Here is a 22,449-nt window from a genome sequence, read left to right as displayed (position 1 = left end):
TTTAAGATGTTTGTCTCTCTTCAGTGGGTTAAATAAACCCCTATGGAACCCCAATACTTTATTTTCTTTAGGAAAATTCTGCTTTTTCCATATTGCTTGTTTATTATTAGCAAATATTTATATAGTACTTTGTCCTTAGTCCTCAGTGTTCTAAGTACTTTACAAAAATTAACCAATTCAATTCTTAAACACACCCATAAGATAGGTACTATAATTATTCCTGTTTTACAAATGGAGAACTGAGAGGCCCAGAGAGGTTAAGAAATTTATCCAAGGCCACACAGCTAATAAGTGATAGAGCTGGGATACAAATCTAGATGCTCTGGTTCTGAAGTCTGTGCTTTTAATCACTCTGCCTTTCTCAAAGGCACACATATTAGTTTCCTCTGGAGTGACTGTCACAAATTCTGAACAGGGTTATTTTTGTAAATTTTTACCAGTTCAGGGGGCGCCTAATTTGGGGGATAAAGCATAAACCTCATTAATTATTTTAAAAATCCAGAACTTTCTTTCCCCTTAATGACCTGCTCCTGAGTGAGCTCCTGCTGTGGCTGGGGCCTACACATATACCTGTACTGGACACAGGGTTGTGGAGGAGTGTGCATCAGAGATCTTGGGTACACTTCCAAGGCTGTGGAAAATATTCAGTCTGTCATACCTGAATTAATCCCTCAGTTCTCTGTACCCATGAGAAAAATCCCAGACTGATTGCCGTTTTGTATTTTCAGCTGTTTTATATAGTTGGGCTATTCTCCAGCTCCAAATCTCTAGTGAGTCTTTACTTCCAGCCACACTGAGTCTAAACTTCTTTGACAAGATGTCAAGACCTTTCATTATCTCACTATTCCCCACATAGCCCATCTGCTTGGTATGGGTCAGCATCCTCACTTTCCCTTCTAACTTCCACCTGTCCTCTTAAGGCAGAGCACAAGTTCAACTCCTTCCATGAAACTTCCCCTGTCATTGACACCCTCAGCTTACTCTTCCTGAACTCCTTCAGCATTTGTTTTCTTGCCATCCAAATCCTCATGAAGATGAAAATCTATGTTCTGTGCTAATTTTCATGTTTATGTTTATCTTCTCAACTAGATTGTATAGCTCTGAAGGAAAGAATGTGTCTTTTTCCATAAACCTGGCCCTCCACATTAGGCATAGGACAGGTACTCAACCAAGATGTTGATCCATTGCTCATTCATCATCAACCTTCATGCTTCTTTTGCCATAAAGAGGACCATGCCTTTTTGCCCTCACTCTCAGTGGATGCTAAACCATAGCCAAGTCCTCTAGGCCCTGACTTGTAGCTCCATGGGTGGTTAGCTACAAGATACCAGTTGATAGTCTTCCAAGAAAATACAGTTTCTGCAAGAAGGTAAAGTAAGATGTTATGGCCAGTCAATGGGATGCAATTGCTTAACTTCAAAGGAGGACAAAAACTACAAATATCCATGCTGCTCAATAGAAAAACACCATCAGTGAGAACCAATAAATGGCATGGCCTTGCTGGGTGCCGTACTTGGTGACTTTGTATCAGAGTCGTGGGGGCACACGTCCTTGGGGTGAAGTAGATTTAGGGATCTGCCAGGCTTCCACCACCAGAAATAACACATGTGAGGAGTGATATGTCTCTTTTAAAACCTAGTTTTTCATCAGGGTGTTTATTTTCTAGGGCGATGATCATGGTAATATTTTCAGTGTTCATAGTATTTTGACAGTTTTCAGGGCAGTGACTCTTTAACGACACAAAGGATATACAGAGAACAGGAGGTATGACCCCAGATGTTTAAAACTACTGGAGTCCCAAGATGTTAAAGATATTTACTCAAGTGAATATCAAGACTTCTTAAATTATTTTAAGACTTCCTAGTGCCATTTAAGTCATTTTGGTTTTAGAATTTACACATAAGAGGAAAATGTGAATGCCAAAATTTACTCAAGTTTATAATAGAGTAATGAATTATTCATGGAAGATTTTAATATGAAACTAGACTCTCCTTCATCCTAATATCAATTAATCAATTAAAAAGTAGTAAAAAATTATTTAATGTCTTAGGTGCTAGGCTTGGTGAGGGGCATAGTTTCTTACAAGGATTTTAGTAACAACAATTTTATTTAAAAAATCAAAAACTGAAAATTTTTGTTTGAGGGATAATTAAAAGAAAAATACTACAAAGCCAAATGAATATTTTTTTTGCACTCTTGTTTTTGTGACTTTCTTATATTTTATGAGTGGATAACTCCATACTGCTTTCTTATTTTGCACTGCTCTCTTGAGTGGTGGAGACCATGTGTCTTCTGAATAGCCTGGTCCATTGGCTGTTCTAACTCTGTATTGGCACTTTTCTGGAAGATTCCAGCTTTCCTAGCCTGGGCAGAAATTTCTGACCCTATTTACTTACAACTGACCTGTTACTCCCCACATTCCACAGTGACATTTTTATTAATACACAGTCCTTAATGGAATTTGACTTATTTTTAGCATCAATGGATGCACCACTCACTAGTCATTCATGTTACTTTTTGTTAATCTCAACTTTCTGAAATTTTCTGAATTCCAAATACTTTGCTTTTGGATAAATCAGAGAGGTGAGTTAGAATATTCTTTCTTTCTCTAAGGGATCATCATTTGGTCCCACCCATCTTCCTGGGAAATTGATTTTCCTATAAATCTATGGGAAAGTGGTTGTGCTAACAACAGGAGGTGGGAAGAGATCACTTAACTTTTCTTTCCAAAAGAAATTCATGTTACAAGAGCTGAGACCTATAATATCCAAGGTAATCTGCTATACTTTGTTTTGGTGCATTTGGACAATTTCCTCTAACCAAGATCCTCTGTAAGAAAAATCTATTTAAAACATAAAGCAAAGAAAGCATCCTTTGTGTATTTTTCCTGCTAGGGAGACATTTCCTCATAAAGGGCTCAGCATCCATGTGGCCATCACCATAAATCTGGCATCACAGCTCTGGAGCAGTGAGCATAATATGGTGGCTCACATGAGGAGACACTCCTGCCTGAATCCAAGTTGCCATCTAGGTTCCTACCCCAGCATCAAGATCCTAGTAACTGAACTGGAGGGAATAAGCACACTGAAATATTCATTCATTTATCCAGAAATTCATAAGAAATAATGTGAAAACATGATCTATGGGAAATAGAGTGGTTGCTAATGCTAAGTCCAAGTTCCCAAGGAGTCAAATACTAGGAATCATGATTTTCTATAAAGTAAATTCTGAAGCTTTAGATTCGGGATTCTGGGGACAGCTCTGAATCAGGGTTCATTGTTAAACCAGAAAATCTTAAGAGTTTGGAGAGGACCACAAATGACCATACTAATTATCCCATGATAATTAGTAACATTTATATTTATAATGGAAGGAAGAGGGCAACATCTGTTACCATGGGACCATGGCTCACAATGGTTTATTTTATTTTTTGTATGTGCTGTCTTTTCTGAGTTCTTTTTTTGAATATTGTTTTTTGAAACTGGGGGAAAATATGATCTAGAAAAGTGTTCCTTGAAGAAATGGAAATTCATATCTGGGGCTACATGCTATGAGAAAGATACAGCTAATGCATTTCAGAATATTAAAAGTCTGAGGGACTTCAGAGAGTAGCTGGGCCACATACATCCTTACAAGAACAGTTTCCTCTTATTCAGGTTAGCCCACCTCTATGTGCTCAGCTCTGCACCAAAAACCATGGGGCTCCTCATTCACGGCAAACCTCTAAAGAGGAGATAGACACATGGTGGAGATGGTGCTGTATTGCATGGTATCAGTAACTATCAACATTTGTGATGAAATTCCATGGGTTAGTGAAGTGCAGAGAAGCCAAAGCCAAGGTTGCTGAACTCCATTTGATAATCTTGTTCCAGGATAATCTCACCACTGTTTACCAAATTTGGACTTCATTCTCCTTTTATTCATTTATTTTTATAAATAAATTATGCATTGAGAGTCTACCAGGCACAATCCCCAAACCAAACACAGTTCACTCAAAAAAGACTGAACATGATGGAAAAGCTATCTACCCTTTCAGAGATCAGTCAGCTCAGGGCTCCCTCTGGCCAACACCACCACTACATTTTAATTGCCCCAAGGCAGATCAGAATCCCTCAGTCTGAAAGATAATGCTCCAGAGAAACTCCTGAGAATGGTCAAATGATAGTACTGTGACCCAGTAGTTTTTTTTCCTCAGAACTAAGAATAATTTCTCTTTGCTATATTCTTCAATGTTAGGGGGTTATGGATGCCTTAGAGAATCTACAGAAAACAAAACAAGGGAAGACAATATATTAGGAGATTTACAAAGTCTTGGAAATGAACTCATGGACCTTTACAGCAATGGTCCAGCTTGGAGGGTCTTCTTTATATCCTCAGAATCTATTATACCCATTTGTTCTCCTAACAAAGAAAGGAGCTCTCCATGTTAGAGGCAGAGAACCGCTCACACTAACAGAACCAAGGACTGATTTTATGGGACAGAATCCTCCAAGGAAAGAAAAAATATTGCTACTTGAATTATATTCCATTTGATTCAACAGAACTTACTAAGTCTCTTCTAAGTGTAGTAGATGTGCAGAAGATCCAAAGATGAATGAAACAGTCCCTCCTTTAAGGGACTTTAGGGACACAGGATACAAATAGCCTTCAACTCCATGAAAACAGTGAACAGCATCTAAAACAATGTGTGACACATAGGCTGTGTTCAGTAAACATTTTTGGAGGAAATAAGATATAAAATGCCAAGTGTTGAAAGCATGGTCTGAATAAGTCACTGGTTATTCAGAGAATGATGACATCACACTTGATTGGAAGAGGCAGTGGGAGTTTCACAAAGGGAGAGCCTTGCAACATATATGCGGAAGGATAGATGGAATTTAGGTAAATGGAAAGGAGATGGAAAGATGCTTCAGAAGAGGGCATGGCGTGAGCAATGAAGAGGAGCCTGGGACATGAGTCAAAGACAAGAGGAGGTGCAGACCAAAGAACAGGCTGGGCCATCCTGTGGAGGGTCTCCAGTACCAGTTGAGAAAGAGGTCCAGATTGCAGTGAAGATGACAGGTGATGGCTTGCCTTTCCTCTGGCCTCCCTCTGTTGTACTTTAATATTGACACTACTGGAGAAGATCATAAAAGTCATAGTTTTAGTAAATCAATTGGTGTCAGTCCTAGGACCTTCCCCTTCCTTCTTGACTTCTAGACCAAACTTCATATTTTTTTTCCAGTCTCTCTCTCACATCTCTTCTTTTATTTCTATGTCATTTGATACTGTTCTGTGTTTCTCTCTCCAGCTCTCCCTGTCTCCCCGAATTACACCTTGGTGGAATATACAACAGTAAGGTGACATGGTCTGGGAAGGAGGGCATGCATCTCTGTCGAATAACACTCCAATGGAAAGAAAGGTTAAAAGATTTTGACCCATTCACAGTCAAGTTTTCCTCATATGCTTTTGAGGAAGTATAGAGAATGTCATGCAAATGATGCCTGAGAGAAAAATCAGTGCAAAGCCCCATTCTGTGTTTCCTAGGAGCCAAGCTTCTCATTTTTATGCCACAGGAGAAATCTCAGTGTCTTGAATCTTTAGAATTTAGAATTGGTATTTTTTTACCAACCTGCAAGGGGAGGGGGAAGGCAAATACAAAAAAAAAAAAAAGGATTTGTTAGATGTGGTAGCCACATCTGGGATAAATTGGGCCAGTGCAGCCCAGCTACACATGAAGCCCCAGAAGTTTCTCTTAATAACTTTCCAGGCATTCTGCCATCACTGAGCCTTCCCATATCACTTACTGAAATGCAAGAAGGCACAAGCTGTTCTCTGGTCATCATTGTTTTTAAGGTCCTAGCTTTCTTCATCTGTATTCCTCACACTCTGGTTCTTTCTCTGTTTCAGGTTTCCTGAACCAATGACTCTTGACCTCTAGTTCTGTTTCTCCTTAATAAAACCTGCCGTTGTGTTCTTTTGGCACCCTAAAGTGAACATGATCTGTGTCAATATAGAATAATACATCCTAGGGAAACATGGATTTTAACCCAAACCAAAAACTTAAAGAAAATCTCTCTGAATTATTTAAGACCAGGCTTTCTAGGTCCCTCCTAATGCCCTGAGGGTTGAGAAGAATTATCTCTGAATTTGTTTTGACAAAGTTATTTGTTTTTATTCCTTAGTTTGTTCTTTTGAATTGCTAACAGTACATGAAGAAAGAAGATAAAAGCTAAAGTTGTAACTTCAGAATATCTATAATAGAATAAGAAAGGCCAACTGGTGGATATCACATCAGACAAATGACTTGACCAGACACTTTGATTTTTGCTTTTTCCTAAAAGCTCTTCTTCCTGGATCTACAGAAAGTATAGCCAAGAACTGGTATCCAGATGGGCTCTATTTCAAGACACAACCAGGGGGAGGCTCAAGGACCCCAAAGCAATGGAATTACACCTTGTCTTGAACAGATGGCACAGCCAGAGACCTGGGATTTTCTATAATGCAACCAAAAGGAACATTTTGTCTTAGTGCATATGTGTTAAATATCAACATTTTTATAGAGAATGCTCTTCAAAATCTAGCTTCAACATTGACATGGTGTGGGAGCAATTAGAACTCTTTGTATTACCGATGCTCAGGTGAAAAAGTGTACGAAGTGGTCCTTTAAGAGGGTAGTACCGAGCCTAGGACAGGTAAAAGAAATATGAATAAACCAACATAATCACACCCTGACCACTCCAGGATCATTGGTCAAGGCTAAATGCAAGCATATGCCCTGAGCAAAATGTTGGGTTTGTGTGGCCCATAACCCCTATCCCACTTCCTGCTGATGTTCAGGTGAGCTACTGATTAGAGAGCAGTGGAAGGTCAGAAAAGGTAAGGTCTAGGTTAGGGTCAGGCAGCTCTCTCATTGGTTTGTGCAAGGTGTGACTTAGGCCTACCTCTTAAGCAACCACTGATATGGAATCCTCTAATCTACAAAGAAGGGTTCACACACCCACCTCTATACCTTTTTTCATGCTGACCCTCCCCCTCCCACGTATCCCATCAACTCCAATGAATCTAACCCTCACCATCCTTTAACATCTCCTCCAAGAGACCTTTAAAAAAACACATGAAACTATCATGCTCTACTATCAATTCTTGTTTCATTTACTAATTTACTATCCATCCCACTCACTGGGAACTTTTTCTTGGGTTTTGTTATTAGGTATGACTTATATGTATATCCTATCTGCAAAAATCAATTTCTGGGCTCATGGAGTCAGATAAACTCACATATTTCTTTGTCTTGGATCCTTCCTTTAATCACTTAGCATATAGATTAGCATGTATGTATGTGTGTGTATAACATAATATATATATTATCTAAATCTATATAGATGCATATTTTCTTTAATAACCAGTATATGTGCATTATAAGGAAGTCAATTATGACTCAGTATGAAGTATAAAGTATGAAACTTTAGCAATTATAAAGTTTAATAATGAAATATCATTTTCTTTTCCAGGTTTTGGTGTACTCCATTCATCCCTCCATCATTAGACTGTGTTTCCCCAGAGATGATTAAGATGTGACTGCTTGAAGCAAATGCATATTATCTCTTCCTGGGCAGACCTTTCCTTCTTTTCAAGGTGAGGTGTGCCGGGAATCAGGGAAAGAAACTTCAAAACTCCCTCACTGCTCTATAAAGTCTAGATCCTAGAACAAGAAGTAAGTAACCTGCTTCTTGTTTCATTTTCTCTGTCTTTTCTCACAACGCTTTGACTCCTCTAAATTCTCTAGATGCCAAGCAAAAGGTGCATTTGGACTTGTACCAGGCAGGGCCTCTGAGCCTTATCATACCTAGGTGTGTTGTTTCACATTTGCTTATCTAGTGCCATTCCACATGGGAAAGAAAAAGTTAATAAAATGCCCTCCTAAGAAGTACCACTAGTTCTTATAGTTTCTTTCTCTCAGGAAATTCCCTTTCTCTCCTAGGTTCTTGTATGTCCACACATAGAGAAGAATGGGTGAAGTCTGCCATGTGCCAATTCTTAGCAGGTTCTCCCAAGTTTTTAGTAGTTAGAAAGTCTGTTATTATTCTCTTCATTGACTACCTGTTAGGGTTCTAGGGAATCAGTAAGTTGAAGATTTTGAAGAGGATTAGAACTTGTTTGGAATAAGGGAACTAATGCATTTATGATGTATAATTACACATTTCACTAGAATTGTTCAGCACAGACTTATATGGGTTGTGTGTGTGTGTGTGTGTGTGTGTGTAGAAGGGGAATTGATACACTGGTGGGAAAGTTGGGAGAATGCATATTTCCAGGCCCAGGGAAAAATGTGTGTGTGTGGTCACTCCAATGCTCCTGATTCATATTTATTTGAAATTTACATCAGTATTTCCTATTGCATAGACATATATATCTCATTTGACAGTGGGTTTCACTTAAATTCATGCTTCATGGGCGCCTGGGTGGCTCAGATGGTTGAGCGTCTGCCTTCGGCTCAGGTCATGATCCCGGGGTCCTGGGATCGAGTCCCACATCGGGCTCTCTGCTCCTTGGGAGCCTGCTTCTCCCTCTGCCTCTCTCTCTCTCTCTGTCTCTCATGAATAAATAAATAAAATCTTTAAAAAAAAAATTTAAATTCATGCTTCATGAGTCACCTATACTTACAAGTTTTGGCATAATCACAGAAAAACTTTCTAGTGGACACGCTTGCATTCATTTAGCTGGACATTTGGATATTTCAATCGATTCAGCCATTCAATGGAAAGGTCCAGCAAATGCCCCTAATTTGACATTGTTAGTTGTGGGCTATTTTTTTCTCCTGTATCAACCACTGTGGCTAATTAGGCAGCAGATTCAAATCTTCATGAATTTTTCAGGCTGATACGTGTTCCTTCCCAGGGCTAATTTGCTATTATCAGAGGAATGCCTCTGGTATACATTGTTGGTGGTGTCTGACCTTATTCCCCTATTCAGATTGAAATTAGTTGAGGGACAGTGGCCAACAAGGTCATTTGGTAAATCATCTCGTAGAAAACAGGTCTGCTTTAGAGAATGTTCTTTTCTTGCTCCTCTTCATAGCCTATCCTAGCTTCCACTGTTGCAGGTCTCTATCAAGAAGGAATAAGATTCAATAAAACTTTTACCCAGGATTTCAGAAACTTAAAAAATTCAGTAGAGAACCTAGTTATAAAACTTGGGTAGAGGACTAGAATAATTCCATTCTATGAGCTTCTTGTGTTAACAATGAGGAGGATTTGGCATACAACAGTAAGGGGCAGAATTTTGCCTAACTGAATGAGAATAAGGAAAACTGCTTTATTATGTGATTTGCCTTAGTAGGGATGTTGAAGAGTCCAGGTTTCCTGGGATGGCAATATCAGGTCATCCCACTTAACCTTCTCCTCTGGACCCAGAGGCCCCTGTAAGTTGTTTTCCAATTACAACTGATTAGTAGTTGGAATTATTAATAAGAATCACACAACCATTTGTGTCTTTTGAAAGTCATCAGTATTAATTTCCACAAATTGGTTGCAATTTCCAATAAGAAAATACCAATTAATTCATTCACTAAGAATTGTAATGAGTTAGCCTAATGGAGACTGACATGATGGTAAGAGCAGAGAAGGAGCATTCGGGACTTTAAGGTTATAGATTACTTTTGGCAGTCCTCGGTACTTTGCATTTTCAACTTACCAGACTTTTTTTTTTTATTATGTTATGTTAGTCACCATACAATACATCATTAGTTTTTGATGTGGTGATCCATGATCCATTGTTTTCATATAACACCCAGTGCTCCATGCAGTACATGCCCTCCTTAATACCCATCACTGGGCAGACTTTTTTAAAAAAAGACAATGTTCCTTATAAGACATGAAGAGGATATCTCAAATATGACTATTTCACCCCCCTCTTTTTTTTCCCTTTAGCAATTTTCTTTCCTAATTTTTCACTGGGAAGGGACAATATGGTATTTAGCCCCTTTTCCCCCTCATGATTTATATATAATTAGGGGCTCAGAAATGTTATCCTTCAGTTTTAAAAGAAGCTGCTGAATTGGAATACAAAGGGTCATTTTAGTTATGGGTATACATACTTTTTAATTAAAAATTATTTTATTGCTTTTGTTAAGTAATTAAAATTTACAAAGTGATTTCTCACGAATATTTATTAATATTAAGTTGTTTTTGGCATACACCAGTAAATTGCAAGCAATTGCTTTACTCTGCATGTGTAATTAAAATGACTAAGTAATTATATTTTTTCCTTGAGTATAACTGACACTATCACATTTTTCTAAGTTTTGGTTCATTTTTATTTCCATTAGTGAATGCTTCATAGAAGCCAAGATAAGGAGTGTCAGTTAGCAAGGAGGAAAGCTGCTTCTCTTACTGAGCTTTTGAGAAATAACAAGCAGATATTGTGTGCCATGTTCATAGTCCCATGTGCTTTGTTTTCCTTGATGTCTTTCCTCTTCCTTTATCTACCTGCCTTGCATGTTGCCATGATTATTTGGATGGTTATTTAAACATTTCTGGAATGCACATCTTAACTTAAAAATACTTAAGTTTATGTATTTAGACTTTATTCAAATTGGAACAAGTAGGTGGTATATGTCTATTCAACTATACCTTTTGCTCTGCTGAGTCCTTATCATTTTCCTTTCTCTTGTTCTTCCTCAGATATTATCAACTTCCTTGCATTTCTCTTTATCATCAGCAAATGCTCCTTAAAAGTCCCCAATGTGCAGGCTCCGTGTCATGTGCACGGACGTCTATGCATATCAGCTTAGAGTCCTTACCTCCTGAGAAGCTCAGCATCAGATGGAGGGAAGGCTGAATCAACATGATGGTTTCTTCCCAAAATAAAGGAAAATGAAAAGCCAATGTAAAACAGCACACCTAGAAACATCTGTTATTCTTTTTTTTTTTTTTAAAGATTTTATTTATTTATTCATGAGAGACAGAGAGAGAGGCAGAGGGAGAAGCAGGCTCCCAAGGAGCAGAGAGCCTGACGCGGGACTCGATCCCAGGACCCTGGGATTATGACCTGAGCTGAAGGCAGATGCTTAACCATCTGAGCCACCCAGGTGCCCGAAACATCTGTTATTCTTAAGCACAATATAGGATGACTGGCTGCCCATGCAGTGAAGGTTAAGTAATGGTACAGGATCACACTGAGAGAGGATCCACTGGTGAATATCTCAAACATGAAGGCAGAGACCAGGACTCCATCCTAAGTGATGCATTCAGACGAAGAAAACGATCAATTCTCTTGGAACAACAGAAATGGGGGGCGCTTTCCTGGATACTGTTTGGAACGAGTCTTTCACAGCAAGAAAGTGAGGGCTAAACAATGAATTACTATAACCCAGGCTTCTCCCTGTGGCCAGATAGAGTAACAGGGACCAGATGTACCCTTTCACCTGAAACAACCCAATGAAAAAAGGACAAACTTTATAAAACAATGGTTTCCAAGAATCTGGACCTTAGACAACAGTGATCCATGAAAGATGGGAAACAAATGAAGTAAGCCTATTGTTTCCCACACTTACTGCCTTGAGAGAGTTTCAGGCTCTGGAATAGGAAGGGGTAACTCAGAGCTCAGTGGACACCCTGAACTGAGGAGATGGGGTTGGGAATCTGAGGAAGTCTAGGTGGCTAGAGTTTGTAGGGCAGACGGACACAGAGAGGGGAGAGCTGCCCAGAAAGAGCAGCCTGGACATCTGCAGAGGCTGACTGTGAGGATTCAGCAGAACACTGATCAATGTGGGCCATGAGGAAACTGCTCCTGACTCGGGAAAGAACCATCCAGAAGGACTACAGGAGAGAGTACCTGTTGCTCAGACAGGGGCAGAAAAGCACCCGTTTCCACCAGCCAGACTGGCACCTCAACATGTACGACACACGTTGGTAGAGCACTCAGAGGAGTCTTGCCTGCTGGTGAGGGGTAAGCAGCCCTGGGGTAAATGTCACTGTGGGCTTGCCTAAAGATTGCTGAATGTTAGTCTCAAAAGAGGCAAACCGTTTTAGGAAACACCATAACTCAGATTTGCAGGAAGCTAGTTTTTGGTGAGGCAAGTGGAAGAGAGTCTGCTGTGTGGAAGGCCCTGCATGGCTTGCCTTGACTGCCAGTGAGAAATCATGGCTACAAATGGCTATGAGAACTCACATGCTTCACCCCGCCACCAGCCATGATGAGAATCCTTACAAACTCCAGCCTGCCACCAGCAGCTGATCTGGAGAACCGCCACATTCAGAGATGAGTAATAAAACAGAAAAGCACAGAAAATCTACCTTTAAAAGTGATCAAAGGCACAGGAAAACCAAAAATGGGATATTACTAGAGAAGGATACCTCAACAAGAGCACACATGCCAAGTTACCATAGATCAGATGGAAAATATAACTGAACAAATCACCAAGATTTTTTTTTTTTGGTAGAATACAAATGCTTTTATTAAATAAAAATCCAAGGTAGAACAATGCAGAGGTCCCAGAGGTCCTGGAAGATAAAGCATGAGGATAGAATGAGATAGAATCAGGAGCAAAGCAGCTTACAAAAGAAAAGGAGGAGAAAAATAAAACCATCACAGAAAGAAGGGCGCACTTACAGAACAAGGGAGAACAGACAGAAGAAAACAAACAAGCAAACCAATAAATAAACAACAGCCTTAAGAGATGCAGAGGTCAGGATGGAGAATAGGGAGCACAAAGAAATGGAATGAACAGAATTAAAAACAATGGAGATGGTGAATATGAAAGAGAAACAAGGGGGTTTGAGTTAGCACAAGTAGGATCCATAAAGAAAAGAAATGAAATACTAGATTAGAAAACTATATTTAAATATTAAGAAGACTTCTCACAAATAAAGGAAGATTTGAATCTTTTTCAGTAGTTCCTTTGCTTCTTTCAACATCCAACCCAAGGCTGGTCTTCTCCAGAAAGCCTTTTTAACCAACTGCACACTGAACTTACTCTATTCTGGCAGCACAAATTGGTAGATGTTCTAATGTTTCTTTCCTCCAGTTATTACACTGGCTTTTGCTGTTGTTTTTAGTTTGGAGGATTAGGCACTTTTGTGACGACTGGGGCTGTGGCTTTCTCCTTTTATGAGCTCCTTTGTACTTTGTAGAGACTATGTACAAGTCATTGCTGTGTAAACAAATGGAGCAAATACATAAAACACAAATTTTCTCCATGCCTTAATGCAAGGGTCTCTGGGTACCAATGTGGTGGTTCAGTCCCGTTACTGAGGTTGCTAGGTAGCCCTCTGATACTGATTTTCTGTTGTTCTCTTAAAGGTAAGTGATTAACTGAAGAAGGGCAAATATTTGATCAGGACATTGTAAGTCAAAATGTACATTTTTTTTCTCTTTTTTCTCTATTGCCAAATATTCTGACTCAGTTAAAGGTGGAAATACAGTCAAGAATGCTGGACAGGAGTGAGGGCACTGGAGTTGTCATGCAGGGCTTATTGCTGACCAGCCATCTGCCCTCATATTAGTCACTTGATCCTTGTTATGTTGTATCTCGGGGCTAGAACAGTTCCTGCCTCACTATAGACACTTAATAATTATGTTTCCAATGAAAAAATAATTAGTCTTAGTTTTCTCCTCTGTAAGATAACAAGTGTGTACTAACATGATCTCTAAACACTGTTTTCACCATAAAAATCTAAAAACTACCTGCTTTCCTCTGGTTGGTAAGCATTTATGCTGTGTATTTTCAGTTGCAGTAACTCGGCAATGCCTGTTGTTTTTATGGAGGATGTGTTTGTCCCCACATGTGCTGTTGACATGATCCATGTAGATTCAGTGTCCATCCTAACTTCAACAACTTTCGAGAACAGCCAGACAAAAAGTCCAGAGGGCACACTGAAGGATTCTTACAGGAAGCTTATAGCCTGTCTCCTTTGGCTAATTTGCAAAAGCATTTTTTGATTTAAAACAGAAGGAGGGCAACTCCCTGGGAGAAAACTCACATCCACTAATGTTCCTTCTGGAGTGAGTTATGAAAGAAAGCCCCAGATGGATTAGAGATGAAGGTTAAACTTTGAGACACTAATTTATTGAAAAGGTAAAGATAAAAGAACAAAAGTGCCCTGAATGCTATGTCCATGTGTCCTTTTTGCCCCATGCCCCATGCATTCCAGTAATTTAAGGATCTCTAAAAGGAATATGTGTTTCTGTAGAGGTGATTTCACGCAGATCCCTAAAGATAATCTTCTTTGGAAACAATCAAAATGATGATTCTAATTGAATTCTCCAATTAGACAAAAATGGACAAACTTTAAAGAAGATATTTCAGTCTGAAAATAGCAAGCCTAGCAGAACTGTTCGGGGGCAATGCTATCAAAGCCTACAGTGGTATTCTGGAAAAATATTTTTGTGTACAGTGAATTCAGTGATGTTTAATACCGTATTTCATCAATGTGAAGTTACCCATTATTTTCACATTTCTGAAATCATTTTATAACCAACAAAGTCTTACAATTACTGTGGGTCAGGTGAGAGTTAGGTCCAGTTGTCACTGAATACCCATGCACGGACCTGGTTATTATTCCTGGTGGTACAGCCTGACAGCCATAACTTGGTAGTATTTCAGTCAATACACCTTGTAAGGCCCATTTGAGAAAAGGATATGTATACTGATTCTTTTATGAAAAGCTTCTATTGACACCATCTGGTAAGATGGAAAAAAGCACCTTCCTCTAAACTCACAGAATCGGGGGGTTAGAAGAAAGTTCTGGGCACAATGGTGCACTTTTAAGAAATGCTGCATCACCAACATGCTTGAGGAAGAGGACATAGAGGATAATAAATGTAATCTTTATATATTTTCTAAATATCACTACTTTAATATCTGTCTTTGTTTTTCTTCTTCTCTCCCTAAATTCCAGGTAATAATCATGCATCCACACAGCTGTCATTTTGTAGTGTTGTCTGAGTGGCTGATGAAGAGGAGATGATCAAGTGAACTTTGGAGAGCACATTTAAAAGAAAAAAAATCTTTATGGGATTCTTCAAAATGTGTTTCTTTAAAAATGAGGTATAGTAGATGAATACGTTAATGGCTCCACTGAATGGTTTCTATATTCATACCCCTTGCAATGTGACTACATCAAAAATTGGGAACCCATGTCTCCATCCCTTGAAGCTGCGTTGGTGTTGTGATTGACTTTGAGCAAAGAAATAAGGTGGCAGGTGGTGGTGTGCCACTTCTGAGACTAGGCCTGCAGAGGCCTTGCACACTTATGTCCTCTCTCAGAATAGGTGGGCCTGGGATAGCCTGGTGGAATATGACAGACCATGTGAGACAACTCAGCCAAGACCAGCAGAGGTAGTTTACTTTACATACAGCTAACTGAAGACTTATGATTGAGCCCGGCCAAAAACAGAATTGCCCAACTGACCTACACACTCATAAGCCATTAAAAATGCTTATTGTTTTAAGCCACTGAGATATGGGGTGATTTGTTACACAGCAATAGCTCACTGATACATGAGGGGCAGCATACGTTTCTCACATAAAATCAGGTCACTGTGAAGTTCGCATCAAGATGCTTTTTCTGAAGGTGTTTTGAAGCTTTTGAATCCCACATATCCATCTATTTCTGCATTTCCCAGGAGCAGAAGCACTGAAATTCTGTAAGACAGGCTGCTCTTGAGATATTTTCAACTTAGCTGGAATCAGGATTTGCCAGAAATGTCGTGAGACAGCTTGTTTAAGTGAGATTTCCTGCTCAGTTTCTTTTTTTAAAAGAGAGAGAGAAAAAGAAAGAAAAAAATAATGATTTTTGGATGGAGTTCATCTGTTCTGGACACATTTCGACATGTAGTGGAGGGGAACCAATATATAAGGATCTTTGAGTTCTTTAGAAACTTTGGCAAAGTCCTAAACCACCTGGGAATTCATAAGATTGAATGTTTGAAGTGTGATTTTTAAATTAATAACACTGACATCACAAATTGCTCGCACAAATCAGTCCCTCACTACTCAAAAATGTTCTGTTTACAGATTGCTCTGTCTCCCTATGGCTGTTTTTTATTTAGGCTGGATATGTTCTTTTACTATCTTGCTTGTAAATTACTGGAAGATTGTCTTCATTTCTTTTTAGGCTTCACACTGAAGGGTGAGTTTTAGATACCTTACTGTTTGGTTAATATTTTACATTTCAATTTTTCAGTTCAAACCAGGGAACCAGAGAAGGGTATGAATAAAACTTAAGCTATAGGTGAACATTTAGAAAAAAGAAAGAGCAAAGGATGAATATGTATGAAACTTATCTAAAATGCCATATTTATGAGGAGAGGAAAAATATTGGAGCCTTGCATTCCCTTTACATATTTTCAAAACACCACATGGGATTGAGTGGGACCAAGTGAAAAGTATAAAATTTGTTGAGTGTGGCGGGTGTTTTAGTGTAGCAGTGCAGTAAAAAGTTGGCAGTGTGAATCATCTGGGGCTGTGGGTAGGAAGATACACTGAGGCCTTGGGATTAAGGAAAGACATGGGTTCTCTAGTGCCTGATTTTCAATGGGACGCTCGACAGGATGCTTGTCCTCTTTCTCTGTCAATTTGTTTCAATCTAGAGGCCAAGAGTACAGAGGCCATGAGTTGCTACTTCATGGGCCAGAACATGGGCTTGCAGCATCCTTATTTCCTCTGAGCCTGCTCTGTACCTATACCAAATCCAAGGGACGGTGACAATAAGGCCACCTTGTTGCAGTAGACCACGAAAGGGAAGAAAGGGCCAAAGGAAACAGTTACTCAAGGGATTTTAATTCAGCTGTCAATTATTTCACCCATTCTGTGAACAGGCCTGTGTTAGGCCTTGAGTGGTTGAAACAAGAAAATAAGGGACCAGGGGCTGCACTCTCCCACCCAGGGATTCCACATATTGGGGCCCAAACCATGAAAAATCACACAGACATGGGAGACATGGACAGAGTTGTTAGTTTTCATGAAGAAGATTCTGGTTAAACAAGGTATGGATAGCTTTTCTTTGAGAGTACAGATAGCAGTAAGTATGAATAATGTAGATCCATGAACTAACATAGAAAAGTCTCTAAGACATATAATTAAGTTAAAAAAAAAAAGCTTCAAGTTATGATCTACAATGTAATACCACTTGGTATCATTCTAAACCACCTAAACAAAACTATATATCTCTACCTTGTAAGTATAAAATTCAGACAAAAGGATTGGGATGGTGTGTACAAAGTACTTACCTCCGTGAAGGGACGGAGGCTGGTTAAGAAGTATTTCCCTATCTCATTACTGTAACACATTTATGCACTAACTGAATTAAATAAACAAATTAAAAATAATTGAAGTAAGTGAATTATGGGCATAAATAAACATTCCCCTCTCCTCACCATACACATAAAAACAAAGGTAGTCACCTTCAGGTTCCTTCTTCTCTGTAAAAATAAGACTCAAAGATGTACTTCATGTTTTAATGAAATAGGCTCTTTTCTTGATTTCCATAAAATTTTTCTTTTGAGGTGTCCCCCCCCTTCCCTTTCCTGATCTCTCTTCCTTTTCAATTCCAGTATTATGCATGTTCTCCAAGGTCAGTCCTTAGCCTCCTCTCCCTTTTTCTGGGAACTTTTACCCACTTCCACAGAATCAAAGATAACCTCTAACAGAATGACTTTTTAAATCTGTTTCCAGCTTTGCTTTTTCTACTCTGTTAATCATCCTCACTTTGCATTTTCTACCGCCATTTTTAATTTTTCAACATTTTAAATATATATGATAAAATGATAAAATTTTGTATGTATTTGGCTAGAGATATTTTTTAAGTTTTAAATTTAATTCCAATTAGTTAACATACAGTGTTATATTAGTTTCAGGTGTACAATACAGTAATTTAACACTTCCATACATCACCCTGAACTAAAATCCACAACTGATGTCATCCTCAATGGGGAAAACTGAAAACCTTTCCTCTGTGGGCAGGAACAAGACACCACTCTCACCACTGTTATTTAGCATAGAGCCACAGCAATCACAGAACAAGAAGAAATAAAAGGCATCCAAGTTGGCAAAGAAGAAATAAAACTTTTCCTATTTGCAGATGACATGATACTCTATACAGAAAACTCAAAAGACTCCCCACAAAACTGCTGGAACTGAAACACGAATTCAGTGAAGTCGCAGAATACAAAATCAATGAACAGAAATCTACCACCATTCTTAGCTCAGCTTCTTCTAAACCTAAATTCATCTCTCTTCATATCCCCAGTGGGTTGTTCATCCCACCATCCTAATTTCAACTAAAGACTTAGAAGCCTAGTTTACTCGGTAATTGCCCTTTCCCATCTTCCTCACCACTTCCAGTGTCCCATCCGGTCTTCTTTCCTAATGTCCTTTGTCTATGGTTTCATCTCCATCTGTACATTTCCTTATTGGATTCATTCAACCAAAAGCACAACCAAACGCTAAGTGGAAACTTAAGCCACTTCTTTCAGCAACTGATGGCCTCCAAATGTTTATTTATCTACCTGTTCAGTCTGATCTACAATGGTTATTTTGGTTTTAATTGCATGGTTACCACTTCTTCACTCCCAATTATGAATCAATCACTAAGAATTTACCAAGTACTAATTTCACAATCAGCCCTGGGAGATATTATAAACATAGAAGACATGGGCTCTTCTTTTGAGGAAATAATTGATGAAAGAAATCATCAATACATAAAATGAGCATCTTGAAACAAATTTCACAGTGGCATAGAATATATACAAAATGCAGTGGAAACAAAATCCATGAAGCTTCCCTCCTCTCTTTACTTCTACAAACATTAATTATCTACTATGTGCCAGACACTAACCTGGGACTAAGGATATGGCATAAATAAGATAATTCCTTGCCCTTGTGGGACTTCTATTCAAGTGCAGGGAAATAGATACCTAATAGGTAAGCGGATAATTAAGATGGTTTCCAAGAGTAATAAATGCTATAAGAAAAAAAATAATACAGGGTGATATGTCAAAAAGGACCCGGGGATGCAATTTAGCTAGAAAGGCCAGGGAAGCCCTCTCTGAAGAGCTGATATTTGAGTTGACACCTGAATGTTGAAAGGAGTCAGCTATGGGGAAATCTAGATGTAGAAAGTCACAGGCCGGACTTACTATACGAGCAAAGGTGCAAGATGACCATGAGACTGGTGTGCTTGAGGAACTGCCCGATGAAAGAGGTGCTCAGAATGATCAGAAATAAACTGGGTTGTACTGGATACCATAGGCCACAAATCCATTGACAGTTGGGAATTTAGGACAGAACCTGTTTGGAGGGAGTAAAATACTATTAAGGGAAATTTCATAAATGACCTCCCTGTGACCCTAGCAAGGCCCTTTCTGACCACACAGACTGTGAAAAGGCCCTCCAGTATCCTCCATATTCTATGGTATAGCATTTAAGTCAGATGGATAAACAGGGAAAAGAAGAAGGAATTTGCCAGGGAAGGGAAAAGCTAAGTGAATCAACATTTTCCTAATCGGTTTCCAGAGGCATTTGTCTATGCGAGAATGAGATGTTTGATATTCTGGTTGAGTAAGTTCTTGATTCCAGGTCATCAATTATGATAATAGAACAAATCAAAAAGTTTCCAGCAAATAGAAATTCTTCATTTCCTGGCTCCTACTCAAGTTTATTGATTGGACTATTGGGTAAGACAATATATTTCATGTAGAAATGTTAGAAAAGCTTTTGGCTGGGCCCTTTGCTCTTTGCAATCTCAAAAATGGTTTGAGGTGCCTGTAACAATTTGGATTATTCATCCCTCTCTCCTCTGCCCATAGACAGAGGCAGGTGCTTTATGGATAAAACTGTCTTCACTCTTGTCATGGGAGGAATGGCTGGCTATATACATTACATATTGAATTAAAGGTATCTACAACCTTTATTTTCTTCCAAAATATTCCTTCCACTTGTCTTCTAAAATGCCCAAATTGCTAATCATTATAGTTATAAAATGTGAGTTTCTTCTTAAATAAATATATGTTCCCAGGAGAGGAGGGGGGGCATGGTTATGTGATTTATCTCTCTAAATAGGTTCATGTTAATATTCATATCTATACACATGGGGGGATTGTACAAAGTGCTGAAAATTACATAACATTTGGAGTCCAAAGACCTAAGTTCAAGGCCCACCTCTCCCTCTCAAGAACTGTGTAATTTGGCAAATCACTTAATTTCTCTAAACTAAACATAGTTTCCTCCTCTGCTAAGCTTAAGTTTCATTTGAGGTTTAAATGAGTATGTGTTACTGTTTTGTAAATGTTAAAGCATCATATAAATGTAAACAATTATAAATGTATTAATAGATTTGTTTTTAAGATTGATTTTATCATCATTTTGGAAGGCACTGGAATTCTGAGAGTATTTTAAGCAGCAAAATCCTGTGGCCTTTGGATAAATTTGAAATACAATGGAAAGAATAACGTTTAGTGCTTACTTACTATGTGTTGGAAAAGATGCTAAGTACCTTACAAATATTCTCATTTCATCCTCACAACAACTCAGTGAGGTAGTTACACCCAAAATACAATGAGAAATTGGTTCTATAAGTTACTTTCCTTCCTTAAGGCCACATATTAGTAACTAGTAGAGCTCTTCAGAACTCAGGGGCTTAGGAATCCAGGGGCCCTGACTTGCCCTCACCACAGAGCACCGATGCTGGGTTTTGGTTTTAGAAAGAAGCCAGGGTTGCAAAATTTGAGAAATTTCAACTCAAGGCAAATATTGAAGGTGATGGGAGGTAGAAAGAGAGTGCTGACTTGAGAGAAAATTGGAAAATATGCTCATGTTCTTCCCAGTTTTGCTTGCAGGTATCACTTTGTAAATACACACCTTTTTTTTTTTTCAGTTATAATATCCTTCTTGTATTGTGTATTTGGTACCAAGATGAAATTATACCTCTAAATCTCCATTCTCTCCAACATAATTCCCTACTAGACTCCATTCCATGACTTGTACCCAAAGGAAGAGCATCATGACCTTTGTCAACTTTCCTGCCCCTACCTCTCACATGATTACATGATTTTATCTTCAAGCCACTTGCATTAAACTCCTAACCCTTTAACCTTCTACTTACAAGATAGTAATTTTCCTAAGAGCCAGAAATGGTCTTTTTCTAAAATTTCATTTTAGGTACTAGAGCAGGACTGGGGATACAGTAACTAATTGATAAATACTCATAGATGGATTCTATTAGAGAGATTGGGACTGAGAGTAAGTATAAATTGCACTCTCCTTATATCAAATATTTAATTTATTTGGTACATTGGCTGAATTCTTTTCAACCATTCCGTCTGAGGATTTTATACATTGTTGAATGACATGGGGAAACAAGGTAAGAACAGGTTTATACGCAAACAATGAATCATGGAACACTACATCAAAAACTAATGATGTAATGTATGGTGATTAACATAACATAATAAAAAAAAACTAATGATGTAATGTATGGTGACTAACATAACATAATAAAAAAAACTAATGATGTAATGTATGGTGACTAACATAACATAATAAAATTAAAAAAAGAAAAAGAACAGGTTTCTTGGACACCCAAGATATAGATAGTCTTCAGCCATGTTAGTGGTCTATTCATGCTTGGATGACTGAGTGGAGACCACTTCCAATAAAAGGTTCTTGAACAGGAACCCCCTTAAAAGTGCCTCCTCCTTGAACTCTAAGCGTTGATATCTCTCCTAGAAATCCTTCTTCAATACCTTTAACTGACACAAGTTTTCATTAACTGAAATTCACCCTAGCTTTAGCTGTGTCTGCTCCCTCTGAAATCTGAAAGAATGTCCCATCTTTCCCACTAATTAGAATACTTCTTTGTGGAGCCTGATTCTTTGCATATGAGAATCCCACTACCTCAACTGTTTGGACTATAAATTCTTTGGGAAATAGAGATCATGTCTTCTTTGGGTCACCTCTCCAGAAAGGTTTCCAAGTCCTGCATGATATGGCTGAAATCCAGGTTCCGTTGGGAAGCCTGTTCTTAATACCCTGCCCAAAAACATACACCTTCCTTTTCTTTCTTTTTTTTTGGTTATATCCGATTATTTTATTTTATTATTTTTAAAATTTATTTTATTATATGTTAATCACCATACATTACATCATTAGTTTTTGATGCAGTGTTCCATGATTCATTGTTTGCGTATAACACCCAGTGCGCCATTCAATACGTGCCCTCTTTAATACCCATCTCCAGTCTAACCCATCCCCCCACCCCCCTCCCCTCTACAAACCTCAGTTTGTTTCTCAGAGTCCATAGTCTCTCATGGTTCGTCTCCCCCTCCGATTCCCCCCCTTCATTTTTCTCTTCCTACTATCTTTTTCTTTTTAACATATAATGTATTATTTGTTTCAGAGGTACAGGTCTGTGATTCATCAGTCTTACACAATTCACAGTGCTCACCATAGCACATACCCTCCCCAAT

At 38.6% G+C, this 22,449-nt stretch overlaps 1 long non-coding RNA gene across 2 annotated transcripts in view; it reads right to left on the bottom strand.

The window, feature by feature from the left end:
- Positions 1 to 22,449, bottom strand: part of LOC145716688 (uncharacterized) — a 368,518-nt gene that overhangs the window by 60,341 nt on the left and 285,728 nt on the right. Inside the window, exon 4 of one of the 2 annotated variants that reach the window (XR_014139488.1) lies at positions 19,123 to 19,273. The exons of the other annotated variant lie outside the window; for it this stretch is intronic. This is a non-coding gene — a long non-coding RNA (uncharacterized LOC145716688). The remainder of the gene's footprint in view (positions 1 to 19,122; positions 19,274 to 22,449) is intronic. 2 annotated transcript variants of the gene reach the window in all.

This window comes from Leptonychotes weddellii, chromosome 13, assembly GCF_054177405.1.
Source record: "Leptonychotes weddellii isolate Sample4059 chromosome 13, ASM5417740v2, whole genome shotgun sequence".
Lineage (NCBI taxonomy): Eukaryota > Metazoa > Chordata > Mammalia > Carnivora > Phocidae > Leptonychotes > Leptonychotes weddellii.
Note: the sequence above shows the minus strand (reverse complement) of the source record. Positions and strands in the feature narration are given on the sequence as shown.